We start from the raw sequence: 19,067 nt of genomic DNA on the forward strand, positions 1-19,067 counted from the left end.
CTGTATTTTTACCTGTAGGAATTCCAATCTGTATTGGGTCGACATTGGCTTAGGCGGACGTGCTGGCGGGCGGTGGACGGGGGTCTTGGGAGACGTCCCTTGCCCCCCCCTGGAGGATGAGGTCCTCATCTGTAAGGAGGGTCGACTGCCAGCCCTTCAGTTTACTTTGTTTTGTCGCCACTGCCGCACTGGAATGCTTGTCTGTGTTACTGTGCTTTTGTTAACTGTCATAACTGTCTGTGCCTTGGTGTGGACGGGGGACATAATGGGGCAGACACAAACCACTCCCCTGTCTCTTATGCTCTCCCACTTCTCAGACGTTAGGGAAAGAGCTCATAATCTGAGCACAGACATACGGAGAGGGAAATTTCAGACTTACTGCATGTCAGAATGGCCAACCTTTGATGTGGGACGGCCCCAAGAAGGAACTTTCCACCTATTATCTTACAGGTTAAGGCTGTGATCTTCAGGGACAAACCAGATGGCCACCCTGACCAGGTGCCCTACATCCTGGCCTGGAAGGACATGATCAAGAATCCCCCTCCTTGGCTAAAACCATTTTTGTCCCTCAAAGCAGAACCTACCAAGGTTCTAGCCCTGCGAAAGGCCGAGAAGGAGACTGATTCTAAGACCAAAACGCCCCTTTATCCGATCTTCCAGGATTCCTCCCCGGAAGACCTGATTCTCCCGCCGCCCTACCAGGCACCCCTCCCCCTTCCGCCCCTCAATTGGAGGCACCAGGGGCTGCAGAAGGGGCGCCCCTCTCCCTGACGACGGAGTCCCTGTGCGCAGGCCAGCAGCGGGGACACACGGACAGGCCCACCGGGCAGCCCCACTAACAAAAGCGGGGCCAGCGGACTCCACCGCCCTTCCCCTCCGGGCCATGGGGCCCCCCTGACAAGACTGGCAGACAGCTAATGTTATATTGGCCGTTCTCCACCAGTGATTTATATAATTGGAAAACCCAGAATGCAAAGTTCTCTGATAATCCGAAAGATCTAATCAGGCTTTTAGATACTGTTCTCTTTACCCACCAGCCTACTTGGGATGACTGCCCACAGCTCTTGCAGGTTCCCTCCACCACCAAAGAGAGAGAATGAATTCAAGTGGAAGCCCGGAAGTCTGTCCTGGGAGAGGACAGACAGCTGACTCAAAAACAGACTGACAGACCTCATAATCTCTGCCTTCCTCTTATCCTGCCCTACCTGGGACTACAACTCAGCTGAAGGTAAGGAGAGACTCCGGGTCCACCTCCAGACTCTAACAGCAGGTCTCCAGGCCGCTGCGCACAAGCCGACCAATCTGGCCAAGGTATATGCTGTAAGATAGGGTAAGGATGAGAGTCCAGCAGCCTTCTTAGAGAGAGTCATAGAGTACATAGAGTGTACTTTTAGGCAGTACACCCCTATGAACCCAGAAGCCCCAGAAACAAAGGCGACAATTATCATGGCTTTTGTTAATCAGGCCACTCCAGACATTAAAAAGAAATTGCAAAGAGTAGAGAGACTAGGAGAGAAGAGCTTGCAGGATTTAGTAATAGTAGCAGAAAGAGTCTATAATAATAGAGAAAGTCTGGAAGAGCAACAGACCAAACTAAGTGACCGACAGACCCGAAACCTGGCCAAGATCCTGCTGGCCACAACCATGGACAACCTACAGGAAAAACGGAGGAACCTCAAGAAGCTGGCTTCAGGGACAGGTAAGGAGGATGGCCCTGGTCCCTGTTGGGAGTGCCCTAAACTGAACAAAAACCAATGTGCTTATTGCAAAGAAGAGGGCCACTGGGTAAAAGACTGCCCTAACAAAAGATCTAAGGCCCCTATGAAGATCTTGGAGATGGAGGACCTGGACGACTAGGGGAGTTGGGGTTCAGCACACCTCCCCGAGCCCAAGGTAACTCTCAGAGTGAAGGGGCAACCTGTTGAATTCCTAGTGGACGCTGGGGCACAAAATTTGATTTTGTTACAACCCCAAGGGAAATTGGCAAGCAAGACTTCATGGGTGCAAGGGGCCATGGACACCAAAGAGTACTCATGGACTACCCGAAGAACTGTGGATCTCGGCATGGGCCGGGTATCCCACTCCTTCAGGGTCATCCCTGAGTGTCCCTACGCATTGTTAGGTCGGGATTTGCTCACCAAGATTGGGGCACAAATTTGCTTCCACCCCAAAGGGGCAAAAATCCTAAACAAGGAGGGGTACCCAATTCAGGTGCTTGTCCTGAATTTAGAGGATGAATATCGTCTCCACCAAACGCCCTCAGCCCCAATGACTGACATTGACCATTGGCTACAGGAATTTCCCCAAGCATGGGCATAAACTGGGGAAATTGGGCTGGCCCGGCACCGACCAGCCATATACATAGAACTAAAGCCAGGGGCAGACCCTGTCAGGGTCCGCCAATACCCCATACCTGTCGTAGCATGTACGGGAATCACACCCCACATATGGCGACTACTGGACTCGGGCATATTGAGGCCTTGCCAATCCGCATGGAACACTCCCTTGTTGCTGGTACGGAAACCACACTCTAACGATTATAAGCCAGTCCAGGACTTAAGGGAAGTCAGCCGGTCAGTAGAGGATATGCACCCTACAGTCCCAAACCCATACACCCTCCTCTCCACCTTGCCTCCAGACAAAAGTTGGTATACGGTATTAGATTTAAAAGATGCCTTTTTCAGCCTGCCTTTAGCACCCAAGAGCCAAGACCTCTTCGCCTTTGAATAGACGGACCCTGAGAAAGGCATCAATGGCCAGCTCACCTGGACTCGACTACTACAAGGATTCAAAAATTCACCGACCATCTTCGATGAGGCCTTACACGAAGACTTGGGTGAGTTCTGTTCTGAGCACCCTCATTTGACCTTATTGCAATATGTAGATGATATCCTGTTGGTGGCGGAGCACCAGGACACATGCTGGCAAGGCACTAGGGACTTGCTCCAGACAATAGCGGCTCTAGGATACTGGGCCTCAACTAAAAAAGGCCAGATGTGCAGAGCAGAGGTGAGCTATCTTGGGTACAAATTAAAGGATGGACAAAGATGGTTGACGGATGCATGGAAGGAAACCGTCCTAAGGATCCCACAGCCACAAACCATCCACCAGGTACGTGAATTCCTGGGGTCAGCAGGATTCTGTCAATTATGGATTCTGGGTTTTGCTAAGATGACCAGACCTCTCTATGAGGCTACCAGGCACCAGCAAAATTTTGAATGGACAGGGGCCATGAACAGAGCTTTTAACGACCTTAAACAGGCCCTGCTGTCTGCCCCAGCTCTCGGGTTGCCTGGCCTAACCAAGCCCTTCTACCTACATGTGGATGAGAAAGACGGGGTGGCGAAAGGAGTCCTTGTCCAGTACTTAGGTCCCTGGAAGAGACCCATAGCCTATCTCTCCAAAAAGCTGGACACGGTGGCTGCAGGATGGCCCCCATGCCTAAAAATTATTGCTGCAGCGGCCACTATGGTCAAGGACGCAGACAAGCTGGCCATGGGGCAAAAACTGCATGTTACAACCCCACATGCTATTGAAGGGGTCCTCAAACAGCCCCCAGACCGCTGGATCAGCAATGCCCATCTGACCCATTATCAGAGCCTGCTGCTAAAACCCACCAGAATTTTATTCAAGCCACCAACAACCCCGAATCTGGCAACGCTACTCCCTAACCCAGACTGGGACATCCCTCCGCATGACTGTCAAGAAATTTTGGCACAGGTGCACGGAGTCAGAGCTGACCTCCAGGACCAGCCACTGCCGAACACGGACGCCGCCTGGTACACGGACGGCAGCAGTTTTGTCTGAGAAGGAATCAGATCCGCGGGGGCAGCCGTAACCGTGGAAATGGAGACCGTCTGGGCAGAGCCGTTGGCGGCCCGAACCTGGGCTCAACGGGCAGAACCGATGCCCTGACCAAGGTGCTGACCATGGGGGAAGGTAAACGAGTAAACTACCCCGACAGCGGGTCCGCCCTCGCCACCGCCCACATGCACGGAGCCCTTTACAGGGACGGAGGGCTCTGACCGCAGAGGGAAGGACTGTTCAAAACAAAACGGAGATTCTTGAGCTCCTGAGGGCCCTCTGGCTGCCCAAGGCCCTGGCCGTCCTCCGCTGTCCGGGCACCAAAAGGCAGACACGCCAGTAGCGGGGAACCAGCTAGCGGACTCAGAAGCTAAGGAGGCAGCCCTTCTGGTGACCCAGGTCTTAGCAACCACGCTACCTGATCCGGGGGCACAGACCCTGCCCGACACCCCAACTATACTGACGCTGACTTACACGCTTGCCTATGAGCCAGTGCTTGCGTGGCTAGGGGAGGGCCGCAGACTCCAGCATCATCCTGCCAGAGGAACTAGGACGGCGAGGCCTATCCAGAATGCATCGGAGCACTCACATGGGGACGAGGAAGATGGGAGACCTCATACGACATGCAAAGATCACTATTAAAGACTCTTGAGCAAAGATCGAGCAGATTGTGGTGAGCTGCCACGTGTGCCAGTTAACTAATGCCACCGCCCATGGATCTAAGCTGGGCACCCGGTTCCGAGGGGACCGCCCAGGAGCCTACTGGGAAGTGGACTTCACTGAGATAAAACCTGGAAAATACAGATACAGATATTTACTAGTGTTTGTAGATATTTTTCAGGATGGACAGAGGCATTTCCCACCAAACATGAAACAGCACAGACCGTGACCAAGAAATCCTGGAAGACATCTTACTGAGGTATGGTTTTCCTGTTAAGATTGGATCAGACCACCGCCCAGGATTTGTCTCTAAGGTAACACGGGGAGTGGCACTAGTACTTGGGGCATATTGGAAATGACATTGTGGGTATAGGCCCCAAAGCTCAGGACAGGTAGAGAGGATGAACAGAACATTAAAGGAGACCTTAACTAAATTAGCCCTAGAGACTGGAGGGGATTGGGTGACTCTCTTCCCCCTTGCCCTATATAGGGTGAGGAACTCCCCACATAAGATGGGACTGACACCCTATAAGATCATGTTCGGTATTCCTCCACCTATTATCCCCAGTTTAAAACCTAAGGTGCTTGCTGAGTTTGATGATCACCAACTCCTTTTCTCCCTCCAAATGTTACAATGAACCCATGAGCAGATGTGGCCTAAGCTGAGGGCCCTCTACGAGACTGGGCCACCCCCAGACCCCCATCAATATCAGCCGGGTGACTGGGTGTACATGCGGAGATACCAACACCAGACACTTCAACCTCGCTGGAAGGGACCCTACATCGTGACCCTGACCACTCCCACCGCTCTCAAGGTCGATGGGATTACTCCCTGGATCCACTACACAATGTCCGGCCAGCTGACCCTCATGCCGTTCTCAAGGACTTTGTTCCAGAACTCCCCAGTCTGAGGTTGTCCTTCAAAACAGAAGGGGATTAGTGTTGTGCCCAAGATTGCGAATCCAAGAACCCACCAAGGAGCCAACACCGATGCAAGTGCACGAGGGTTTATTAGCAAGCTCGAGCTTGGGTCCAAGTGTACCCAACACAGCGGAGCAGGGACTTGGACCCCGAAGTGGGTTACAGCTGGGTTTTTTATAAGCTGGTCTAGGGGATTTTCAGAAGGGGTGGAGGAATTTCTCAAGTTCTGTTTACATTCTGATATGGGGCTTTCAAGGGCATTGAGCTCTGTTCTCATTCTAATATGGGACTTTCTACCACAGGTGTGGGCCCTGTTGTCTTTCTGATATGGGATTCTCTGCCCAGGGCAATTCTGAGCTCTGTTGTCTTTCAGATATGGGATTCCCTGCCGGGGACATTGAGGACATTCTGCAGTTTTTCCTGAAAGTTCAGCTCTTATTCACAGGAGCCTAAGATGGCTGTATTTGTGCTAATGCTAAACTTTATGTGGGATGGCCTTGATTTTTCTCGGCCTCCACAATTAGTCTTCTTACAACAAGGGGGGCGGTTATGTGCTGCCTTAAACGGGGAATGTTGCTTCTTCACTGACCACTCAGGAATAGTCCGAGAATCTAGGGCAAAAGTCAGAAGGTTTGGCTAGACGTAAACGGAACGAGAAGAGCAACAAGGTTAGTTCCAATCCTGGTTTAATCATTCCCCCTGGCTCACTCTGGGACCAACCTGGACCCATGATTGGGTCCTTCCTTAGGTTCCTCTGAGAGGGGGAAATGTGGGGCTGAGAAAATTAAGGCCATTCCACCTCAAGTTCAGCATTAGCACAAGTACAGCTACTTCAGGCCCCTGTGAATAAGAGCTGAACTTTACCCTACTTTGGTTACAGGAAAAACCGCTTAGTGCCCTTGAAAGCCCCATATCAGAATGAGAACAGAGCTTAACACCCATGGCAGGAAGTCCCATATCGGAATGAAAACAGAACTTAAGAAATTCCTCCACCCCTTCTGGCAATCCCCTAGACCAGCCCGTAAAAACCCAGCTGTAACCCACCTTGGGGTCCAAGTCCCTGCTCCGCTGTGTTGGGTATACTTTGACCCAAGCTCAAGCTTGTTAATAAACCCTCATGTACTTGCATCGGTGTTCGCTCCTTGGTGGTTTCTCAGATTCACAATCTTGGGCACAAAAAAAGGTTAAGAGCTATAATATGAAAAAATCTTCAGACAAATTGCAAAAATGGAACCAAAGGGGGAAAATAAATACAATAAATGGGTAAATGAAACAATGAAGCAAAACAGGAGAGAAAATTCGAATGTTCCAATACAGGAAAAGACAATATTCTTGAATATACCATTTATCAGGAAAATATAAATTAAGTAGCAATAAGAAATATTTTCACATATTAGCCTCACTAAAGTAGCAAAATGTATTCATACATATTATGTGGAATGTGGAGAAAGCAAACTCATTATTCAAGAAAATATGAATTATTAGTACCTCTGTCAAAAGCAATCTAGAAATATCTTTTAAAATTAAAAATGCAGAAACTCTTGACCCATCAAATTCACTCTTGAGAATGTATTCCATACTAACAAATCATTAAAAAATGGGGTAAATACATACAACAATGAAGCTTATTTTCTTTCATTTTTCTTTCTTTCTTTCTTTCTTTCTTTCTTTCTTTCTTTCTTTCTCTTTTATTTCAGGTTTTTATTAAATTCAGATTAGTTAACATATAGTGTAATACTAGTTACATTTAACACCCAGGGCTTATTCCAACAAGTGCCCTCCTTAATATCCATTTAAGCCATCTCCTCATTCACTTCCCATCCAGCAACTTTCAGTTTGTTCCCCATAGTTAGGATTCTGTTTTTTAGTTTGTCTCTCTCTCTTTTTCCCCTTTGCTAATTTGTTTTGTTTCTTAAATTCCACATGAGTGAAATCATATGGAATTTGTCTTTCTCTGACTTATTTTACTTAGCATAATTCACATCCTTGCAAATGGCAAGATTTAATTCTTTTTTTACAGCTGAGTAAAGATGTAATATATATATATATGTATGTATATGTATATATATATACATCACATCTTCCTTATCCATTCATCAGGCAGTGGGCATTTGGGCTCTTTTCATAATTTGGCTATTGTTAATAATACTGCTATAAATATTGGGGTGCATGTATCCCTTTGTATAAGTATTTTTGTATCCTTTGTGTGAATCCCTATGAAGTTTTTTTTTTTTTATAGTGGGAAAAACAACCGAATATAAAGTAAATACTATCCATTGGAAGTAGTTGATTAATTGTATTCATACCACGAAATATTTTATAGCCATTGAAAGAATGAATTATACCTAGATTAAATGATTTAGAGAATTTTTCATAAGATACTATTGAGAGAAAAGAACATAATACAGAGACTGAAATATCTCATTTTTGTCAAACAATAATAACAAATCTTCTATGTATATAAAAATTTATGGAGGAAAGTAAAAACACAAAAAGTGTTTTTAATATTTGGTTTCTGGGATTGGGAATGTTGATAGAGAATGTGGTAAGATTAAATTAAAAAATTGAAAATACAAAATTACATAAAATAAATATACCTCTACAAAAATAATTATTACTTTATCACATTCAGACATTTATTAAAATGTTGATCACATAAGTAAAAAATAAAAATATCAAGTAAGAAAGATGGAATGGGTGGTTGAAAATCTTATCTTTACTGTCTTATCAAATTATACCTTATCTCTGAGTGAAGAGGCTATACTCTTCCTGCTTTATCTTCCCATTTGGAAGAAGAGAGACCACATTCAGTCATTTTTCTTCAAGGCATCCTGAACAGTCCTTTATACACAAATCTCTGTTCTTGAATATATTGTAAGACCAAATTCACCCAGTAATATGTATTGAATGATGAATCAGTAGGCATAGCTTTAGGCCTTGAGAAAATAGAAATAAGGATACATTAGAATAAAATAAAATAAATACATCTTCTAAATAGATAGAATAAAATAAATACAAATGAAAAAATAAATGACTCATGGAGAATCCGGAGGAGATAAAATAAAAACAAATGGAAAAAATAAAATTATAAAAAGACTTTAGAAAAGATGGCAGATATGGAAAATGTGAATGAAAAAGTTGCCTATACTATAGAAAAAATTAAAACAAAAAGAAGAGAAAAATATCCTAAAATATAAGAAGAAAACTATTAAAACAAACACTTAAGTCTGTCAAAGGAAATGTTATGACACTGGAAAAATTAGCGCAAAATAATCAATACCAAGCTCTAGCACACTGAAGTTCCAGAAATATATGAGCATCCAAATAAAAGCATTAAATCACTTACAAGGATGGAGAGAGAAAGAGATCATAGTGTCTCAAGAATTTTCCAAAGAAGTCTTTAAGGCCAGAAGACAGGAATCAAGGCCAGTGCAGGAATGCCTGCACATTCTGAGGATAAGGCTATAATCCAAAGATGTAATATACTGCCAAATAATGTTGCAATTATAAAAAGAGCAAAAAAGACAGCCATGAGAACATGAGAACTGCAGAAGTATGTCCTTTTATAAAACACAAACAAACAAAACAGTCAAAAACATTTGCAGAAATCTAGTCAAATAAAAAAAGAAATCAATATAAAGAATTCAGGAGTGGAGAGACTGCTTCTAAAGAATCAGAGACAAAAAAATAAATAAGGTTAAGAATTGGTTTATATCTATGGTCAAATGAAGTCAAGTTAACTGTGATAATTATGGTTTTATAGCCAAAGGCAAGCAACAGAAAAACTCTTAAAGGAGACTTCATATGTTATGAGAATTTTACTGGAATATTTTGTTTGCACCTGCTCTAGGCTAATGCTAGCCCAGGCACTGTGACTCAGAAAATCATATTGGGGTCTTAGGATGTCTAGTAATACCATGTTAGGTTGCTTTTCTACTGGACTCAAATTAACTATAATCTGTTCCTCTGTAAGATATATATAAATATATGTATAAAAGAAGGGAGATATATATATATATAAAAACATGGGAAGATCTAAGTGTTACACTCCAGTTAAATAACACTAATGTACCACTGTGAAGTGAATGAACTAAGCAGTTTCAATGTCCAAGCTCTAGAAGCTATTAATAAGAGTACAGTGATAGAGAGCAGTGATAATATATCACCTTCCCTCTTTTCCCTACCTTGTTCCCAAGGTAAGACACAATGCTGATTGAATGTCTGCTACTCTCACAGTTTGGTTGTGGCAAAAAGAAAGAAAGGGAGAGAGAGAGAGAGAGAGAGAGGAAGAAAGAAGAAGAAGAAGAAGAAGAAGAAGAAGAAGAAGAAGAAGAAGAAGAAAGAAGAAGAAGAAGAAGAAGAAGAAGAAGAAGAAGAAGAAGAAGAAGAAGAAAGAAAGAAAAAGAAAGAAAGAAAGAAAGAAAGAAAGAAAGAAAGAGAAAGAAAGAAAGAAAAGAAAGAAAGAAAGAAAGAAAGAAAAAGAAAGAAAGGGCAGCCCCGGTGGCTCAGCGGTTTAGCGCCGCCTGCAGCCCAGGGTGTGATCCTGGAGAGGCTGGATCGAGTCCCACATGAGGCTCCCTGCATGAAGCCTGCTTCTCCCTCTGCCTGGGTCTCTGCCTCTCTCTCTCTCTCTCCTCTCTGTGTATTCTCATGAATAAATAAATAAAATCTTTAAAAAAAAAAGAGAGAAAGGAAGGAAATAAGGAAGGAGAAAGAAAAGAAAGAAAAGAAAGAAAGAAAAGAAAGAAAGAAAGAAAGAAAGAAAGAAAGAGAATAAAAACAAACAAAAAACGGTGAAAATATTTACTGTTCAAAGAAAGAAAGAAAGAAAGAAAGAGAATAAAAACAAACAAAAAACAGTGAAAATATTTACTGTTCCAAGAAAGAAAGAAAGAAAGAAAGAGAGAGAGAGAAAGAATAAAAACAAACAAAAAACGGTGAAAATATTTACCGTTCCTTGGATAGTTTTGATTCCTCAATATTTCCTATTTTGCTGGGTAAAATCAAGGAATAGATAACATAAACCAAAAGGCAGAATAATATTCAGAGTGGTCTATGAATTTTTGAGGAGGAATAAAAGAAGCATGTTGTATGTCTAAAAAATATCCTTTAAAAGATGTGTAATAAATGGGTAATAAAAATCACTTCCAAAAAAGAAACTTATGGATTATGGGTGCCTGATGGTATAGTCAGTTACGTGTCTGACTTAGTTTCAGCTCAGGTTGTGATCTCAGGGTTGTGAGATCACTCTGGACTCCATTCACAGTATGAAGTCTCCTTGGACTTTTCTCTCCTTCCCCCTCTGCCCCTCCCAATCACACTCTATCTCTAGAACAAGTAAATACATCTTTACTTAAAAAAAAAAAAAGACAATTATACATTGTTTATAAGAAAAACATTTTACTTTTTTAATTAATTTATTTTTAAGTAGGCTCAATGCCCCACATGGAGTCCAACGAAAAGCTTGAACTCATGACCTGAGATCAAGACCTGAACTGAGATCTAGAGTAGGATGTTCAACCAACTGAGCTATTCAGGTGCCCCATGAAACCCATTTTAAATATAAATACATAATGCATAATGGAGAAAGATACTCCATGCTAGCCCTAATCAAAAGAAAGCTGAACTAGCTATATTGATTTTAGACAAAGCAGACTTTAGAAGAAGAAGAAATATCAGGATAAAGATCCGCATTACATAATAATAAAGGGATCAATTCTCCAAAAGTACATAACAGTCCTTAACATTTATGTACCTAACAAGACAACATCAAAATACAGGAGTGAAAATAGAAGTGCAAATACATTATTAGAGTTGGAGACTTCAACATCCCTCTTTCAGTAATTGATAGAGCCAGCTGGCAGAAAATTAGCAATTATATAATTAAATTGAATAGCATCATTCATCAACTGAATATAGTTGATGTTTTTGGAATATTTCATCCCTCAATACCAGAATACACATTCTTCACAAACTCAGTAGGAACATTTAACAACATAGACCATATTCATGATGCTAGAATGTACTTTAACAAATCTATAGGGATCCCTAGGTGGTTTAGCACCTCCCTTTGGCCCAGGGCCCGATCCTGGAGACCTGGGATTGAGTCCCACGTTGGGCTCCCGGCATGGAGCCTGCTTCTCCCTCTGCCTGTGTCTCTGCCTCTCTCTCTCTCTCTCTCTCTCTATGTCTATCATGAATAAATAAATAAAATCTTAAAAAAAATCTAAAAGAACAGAAATTCATACATATGTATGTTATTAAACTACAGTGCAATTAAACTAGAAATTAATAACTGAGAGATAGCTAAAAAATCCCAAAATGTTTGGAAAATAAACGGTACACTTCAAAATAACCAAAGTAGTCACAAGATAATTTTTTAAATATTTCAAACTAAATACATAGTTTATCAAAATTTGTGGAATGCAGCAAAAAAAGTATTTAGAAGGAAACTGATAACAATGCACATACTAGAAAAGTAAAAGATCCAAAATCCAATAGCTCACCCTCAATCTTAGGTAACTAGAGATAGAAGAGCAAAGTAAGTAAGGAAAAGAAGATAAATAATAAAAAATAGAACATAGGGGATCCCTGGGTGGCTCAGCGGTTTAGTGCCTGCCTTCTGCCCAGGGCGTAATCCTGGAGTCTCGGGATCGAGTCCCACATCAGGCTCCCTGCATGGAGCCTGCTTCTCCCTCTGCCTGTGTCTCTGCCCCCCTCTCTCTCTGTGTCTCTCATGAATAAATAAAAAATAAATAAATAAATAAATAAATAAATCTTAAAAAATAAATAAAGATTGTTTCTCTTTAAAAAAATAGAACATAAATAAGACTGAAAATAAAACATCAACAGAGAAAATCAAGAAAACCAAAATCTGGTACTTTGAAAGTATCAATAAAATTGATAAATCTATAGCCAAGATTAAAGAAAGGAAGAAAGAAAGAAAAAAGGAAATAAACAGAAATAAAGGAAAAGAGAAAAGGTACAAATTACTAATATGAGACATGAAGGAGGCCATCACTACTGATCACCTGGACATTAGGACGATGGTAAAAGAATATTATCAATAGCTTTGCCTATAGATTTGATGTTAGATGAGATGGACCAATTACCTGAAAAACAAAAGCTACCAAAGCTCACATAAAAAGAAATAGATAGCCAGAATAGGCTTATAACTATCAAAGAAATTAATTCAATAATGAATAGGCTTACAAAAAAGAGAGCAATCAAACCAGATGATTCAATGGTGAATTTTACATTTATGGAAGAATATTAATTCTCTACAATCTCATCCAGAGAAAATAAAAGCAAAAGGAACTTTTTCTGACTTGTTCTGAGTCTCACATTACTCTCATATCTACATAAGGAAATTATAAGGAAGGAAAACTGGAGATCAGTATTTCTTATTAATATAGATGTAATAATTTTTTTAAAGATTTTATTTATTTATTCATGAGAGACAGAGAGAGAGATTGAAAGAGTCAGAGACACAGGCAGAGGGAGAAGCAGGCTCCATGCAGGGAGCCTGACGCGGGACTCGATCCCCAGTCTCCAGGATCATGCCCTGGGCCAAAGGTGGCACTAAACCACTGAGCCACCTGGCTGCCCAGATGTGATAATTTTTAACAAAATACTAGCAAATCAAATTCAATAATAAAATTAATTAAACACTATACATAGGTGAACATTTCTCTAGGTGTGCAAGTCTGATTCAACATTTGAAAATCAATTACACACAATTCTTAGTCCAAAGACTAAGAACCATAGTATCTATCATAAGATACAGAAAATAATTTGACAAAATCCAGTACCCATTTATGACAAAAACTCTCAGCAAATATGGAATATACGAAGTTTCCTCAATATGATAAAGAACATCTACAGAAAGCTTATAGCTAACAACATACTAAATGTGAAAAAGTGGATGCTGTCCTCCCTGAAATCAAGAGCAAGGTATATGTCCCCTCTTACTACCCCTATTAAACATCATACTAGAAATTCCAGCTAATGCATAAGATGAGAAAAGAAAGATAGATGAATTGGGAAGGAAGAAATAAATCTCTTTGTTCACAGATGACACAACCTTTTTATAGAAAATCCAAAAAAAAAAAAATCAAGAAAAAAAGAAAGCCCAAAACTAATTCATGAACATAGCAAATTCACAAGATACAATGCTAATATAGAAAAGTCATTTGCTTTTCTATATACAAGTAATGAACAATTGGAATTTGACGTTAAAAACAGAGTATCATTTTTATTAGCATCAAAAGAAAAAAACACCTGAAGTATTAATCTAACAAAATATGTTCAAGATCAGGTGGCTCTGAAAGAATTTAAAATCTAAGTAAACAGAAATTCTGTGTTCATAAATGGAAAGACTAAATATTACAAGATTTCAATTCTTCCTAACTTTATCTATAAATCCAATTCAGTTCCAATGCAATGCAATACAAATCTTAGTAAGATATTTTGTGGATATCAAGTTGAATCTAAAGTTTAGATGAAAAGCTTCTACACAGAAAAGGAAACCATCAACAAAATGAAAAGACAACCTACTAAATAGGAGAAAATCTTTGCATATATCTGGTAAGAGGCTAACGCCCAAAATATGTAAAGAATTCATACAACTCAATAGCGAAACAAACAAACAATTGGTTATGGGATGCCTACGTGGCTCAGCAGTTGAGCATCTGCCTTCTGCTCAGGACATGGTCCCAGAGTTCTGAGATCGAGTTCCTGCTGCATGGAGCCTGCTTCTCCCTCTGCCTGTGTCTCTGTCTCTCTCTGTGCCTCTCATGAATAAATAAATAAAATCTTTTTTAAAAAAAAATGGTTAAAAAATGGAGAAATGATCTAAATATTTTTCCAAAGAAAATATACAGGTGGCCAATGGGCACACGAAAAGATTCTCTACATCATCAATCATCAGAGAAGTGCAAATCAAAGTCACAATGAATTATCACCTCACATTTGTTAGAATGGCTATTATAAAAGGCAAGAAATAACAACTGTTGGAAAGGAAATGTAAAAAAGGAAATCCTCATGCACTGTTGGTGGGAATGTAAACAGTGTGGGCGCCTTAGAAAACAGTTTTCTCAAAAAATTAAAAATAGAACTATTATCTACCATATAAACTACCATATGGTAGAACTGAACTACCAATTCCACTTTTGGAAACTTATCCAAAGAAAGCATAAACACTAATTTGAAACAATATATGCACCTTATGTCCATTGAAGCATTATTTACAAGAGCCAAGTTATGGAAGTAACCTAAGTGTCCATTGATGGACAAGTGGATAAAAAATGTATATATAAATGTATATATATGTATATATATTTCATATATACATATGCATATTACTCAGTGATTAAAGAGAATGAAATCTTGCAATCTTCAACACCATAGATGAATCTTAAGGGTACTATGCTAAATGAAATAAGTCAGACAGGGAAAAACAAATATGATCTCTCTTATATGTGGAATCTTATATGCTCATAGATACAGAGAACATATTTGTAGTTGCCAGATGCAGGGGATAGGAGTGGGAGAAATGGGCAAACTGTTTTATTTTGGTTTGGGTTTTAGCTTAAATAAATTGGAAAAAATTAAAGAGGATAATATGATATTCTGTTAGCATAAAAACACAATCATGTCAATCAATATTATCAGGTAATTTGAAAGGCTATTTGTTTGGAGGTTTCTGACCCTGAGACCAGATTGGCCTTTATAATCCTCCTCTATTCATTTGGATTGTAAACCCTCCTGAGAAACATCCAAAAATAAGAAGTAAAACAAAACAGACAACAGGACAAAATGATTGATGGTTGAAATCTTGGAGGGTAGGGGGGAGGTTCCAGACCAAGATACCTGGGGCAGCCCGGGAAAAAAGAGATGATTAGAAAGAGGGTGATTTGAGGAGTGATTTTGACAAAGGTGAATGTCAATCTGTCATACCACTGAGAAACAATGGGGATGAGAAATAGCATGTATTCTCTATATTCTCTAGCGAAAGTGGACTCTAAAAAATTAAAATAAAAGTGAACAAATTAAAAAAAGAAGTATAACAGTAAAATAAAAATAAACTTCTTATGAAAATGAAAAAATCTAGGAATAGTCAATTGTTCTTAAATATTAAAGAACAACAGAGTTTGAGGACTGGCATTGCCTGATTTCAAGACTTACTAAAGAGCTACAGCAAACAGGAGACCATGATACTTCTCAAAGAATAGACCATAGATCAGTGGAACAGAATAAAAAGCTCAGAAACATACTTACACAAATATTATCAAACAATCTTTGATTTAAAAAAAAAAAGACAATTTGGGATGCTTCAGTGACTTAGTGGTTGAGTGTCTGCCTTTGGCTCAGGTCATGATCCCAGGGTCCTGAGATCAAGTCTTGCAGCATGTTCCCCAGACGGAGCCTTCCTCTCCCTCTGCCTATGTCTCTGCCTCTCTCTGTGTGCCTCATGGGTAAATGAATGAAATCTAAGAAAAAATAAAAATAAAATGACAAAGGCAATTTGATGAAGAAAGGAGAGTCTTTTCAAACATAATGCTAGAATAATTAGATATCCATATGCAAAATACATATACACACACAGACCTTACACGCTCAAAAGATCAGAAACCAAAATGTAAAATGCAAAAGTATAAACTTCCAGAAGATAACTAGACCTTGGGTTTGGCCTAGTGACCATGGGTTGGGCAATGACTTAGCATCCAAAATATACAAAAACCTTTTAAAACAAACAATAAGAAACAAACAACCCAATTTTTTAAATGGGCAAAATATTTGAATGGACACTTCAACAAAGAATATATACAATTGCTTAAAAGGCATATAAAAGATGCTTAACATATTTTGTCATTAGGGTACTACAAATTAAAACAATGAGATATCACTACACATCTATTAAAATAGCTAAAATCCAAAAATTTGACAATATTGATTTCTGAAGAGGATGCAGAACAACAGGAACTGTCACTGCCTGCTTCATTGCTGGAGGAAATGCAAAATGGTACAGTCACTTTGGAAGATCATTTTGCAGTTGCTTACAAAACTAAAGTCTTACCATATAATTCATTAATCACACTTCTAGGTATTTGTCTAATTGAGTTGAAAGTTTATGTACACATACAGGCACAAAAAAACTTGCACAAGAATGCTTATAAATGCTTTACCCATAAATGCCAAAAACTAGAAACAACCAATATGTCTTTCAATAGGTGAATGTATAAGTAAATTGTGTGCACCTGTGTAGTTGAGTGTTATTCAGTGATATAAGGAAATAAACTGTCAACCCACAAAAATCTACAGAGAAATCTTAAGTGAATTACTGCTCATATTGCCAAGTGAAAGAAGTCAGTGTGAAAAGGATACACAATTTTATAGCATTTTGCAAAAGGCAACAACACTAGAGATAGCACCAGCAGTTTGAAGGAGTGGCAAGGGATGAATAGGTGAAGTACAGAACATTTTTAGGACAATAAAACTATTGTGTATGATACTGTAATGCTGGATATATGACATTAAGCATTTGTCAAAAACTACAAAATTTTACAACACAGACTAAAGCTTGATGAATGCATATTTAAAAATAAATCATTTATATGATCAGGGAAAAGAATGTGGATTGTGGTAAGAGAACCTATTACAAATGTATAAAACGACCTCACTGAAGGGTGTGGAAAAGGCGCTGACCTAATTAATTTGGGATATAAATGGAGTCTGTAAGACTAAAAGAAACTACACATAATCCCATACTTTAGTCAACAGAATTGTTCGCCTCATGGTATGTTAATAATTCTGATACTGCTGTACAAGTATACTAGAACAATTTAGTAAATGTATGGCAGATGGTGGGAGGCATGCTTCTCACTGTTGGAATGGGAAATTACAGATAAGCAAGAGGAGGGGACAAGAATAATCCATGCAGTTCAAAAAGGATGAAATCGGGGCAGCCCTGGTGGTTCAGCGGTTTGAGCGCCGCCTTCCGTCCAGGGCGTGATCCTGCAGACCCAGGATTGAGTCCCACATCAGGCACCCTGAGTGGAGCCTGCTTCTCCCTCTGCCTGTGTCTCTGCCTCTCTCTTCTCTCTCTCTGTGACTCTCATGAATGAATAAATAAAGTCTCTTTAAAAAAGGATGAAATCTTACCATTTACACAGATGTGGATGGAACTAGAGGATACTATGGTGAGTGAAATCAGTCAATCAGAGAAAGACAATAATCATATAGTTTCACTCCTATGTGGACTATAAGAAATTGCACAGGGGATCATAGGGAAAGGGAGGAAAAAACTGAATGGGAAGAAATCAGAGAGGGAGACAAACCATGAGAGACTCTTAACTATAGGAAACAAACTTAGGAGGACTGGAGGGGCTGTGGGTGGGGGTGTGAGGTAACTGGGTGATGGGCATTAAGGAGGGCATGTGTTGTGATGAGCACTGGGTATTGTATGCAAATGATGGATTATTGAACTCTACTTCTGAAACTAATGATGTACTCTATGTTGGCTAATTGAATTTAAATTTAAAAAAAAGAAAAATCCATGTGGTAATGGACTAGAATTGAAGACATCAGTAAGAACCCACATTTAAATTAATATACAGATGGTTACATATGGAAATACAGATTTGTGAATATACATGGGTTAATATACACAAGTATATTTCTTTGATCTGTTACCTGAGAGGGCCTGAAAGAAACAATACCCCAGTAGAAAAAAGCATACCTAGCTCCCAGATCTTGGCTTCTAATACCATTCTCCAATAAAACAATTCAGGGGGCTTTGGAGAAATGGTTGATTCTAAAGTCTTACAGGGAATATACAATATAATCCTGGAACATCCTGAAGTGCCAGAAGGTAAGTGCTTTAAACACACACACACACACATACACACACACACACACACACACACATTGAGGGGAGTATATGAAAGGAGCACAAGAATCAACTGAAAGAAAGTGCTCCAATGGCCTAAACTGGAAAAATGTGAACAACAAAATAATGAACATAATATTGGCTAAAAATTTAAAGTATAAAATAAATTTTCATGCGCCTATAATGATATAAATAAGTGATTGATAAATTAACAAATGCAGAAGTAGAGACAAATCTTCCATGCAAAGGAATTTCAAATAAATTACATTGATACCCTACACTAATTGAGAGGAAGCATGACTTCCCACTCTTTTTAAGTGTGCCACACATGGTGACTTCCTTCCAAAGAAAATTCCAAAGAATACAGTGTAAGAGTTACTTTACAGTGGAGAAACCTGACAAACTCTACCTAAGTCAGGTGATCAACTTCAACACCAATAGTCAGAAATTCATGATGATAGTATGTACTCTTGACATGATGACACTTTATCTCTGTGATCCTCCTCTTGAAAAACCCATAACACCAGTCTAGGGGTGAGGAAAACATCAGAAAAATTTTAACAGAAAAATGGAACCTACAATATATCTGACCAGTGCTCATTTAAGTCGTGAAGATCATCAAAAACAGGGAAACAAGGAATGTCTGATAATCACTCACAGCCGAGGGCAGCCCCGGTGGCTCAGCGGTTCAGCGCCGCCTTCAGCCCTGGGTGGGATCCTGGAGACCCAGAATCGAGTCCCACGTTGGGCTCCCTGCATGAAACCTGCTTCTGTCTCTGCCTCTCTCTCTCTC

Source organism: Canis lupus, chromosome 9 (genome assembly GCF_048164855.1).
Source record: "Canis lupus baileyi chromosome 9, mCanLup2.hap1, whole genome shotgun sequence".
Lineage (NCBI taxonomy): Eukaryota > Metazoa > Chordata > Mammalia > Carnivora > Canidae > Canis > Canis lupus.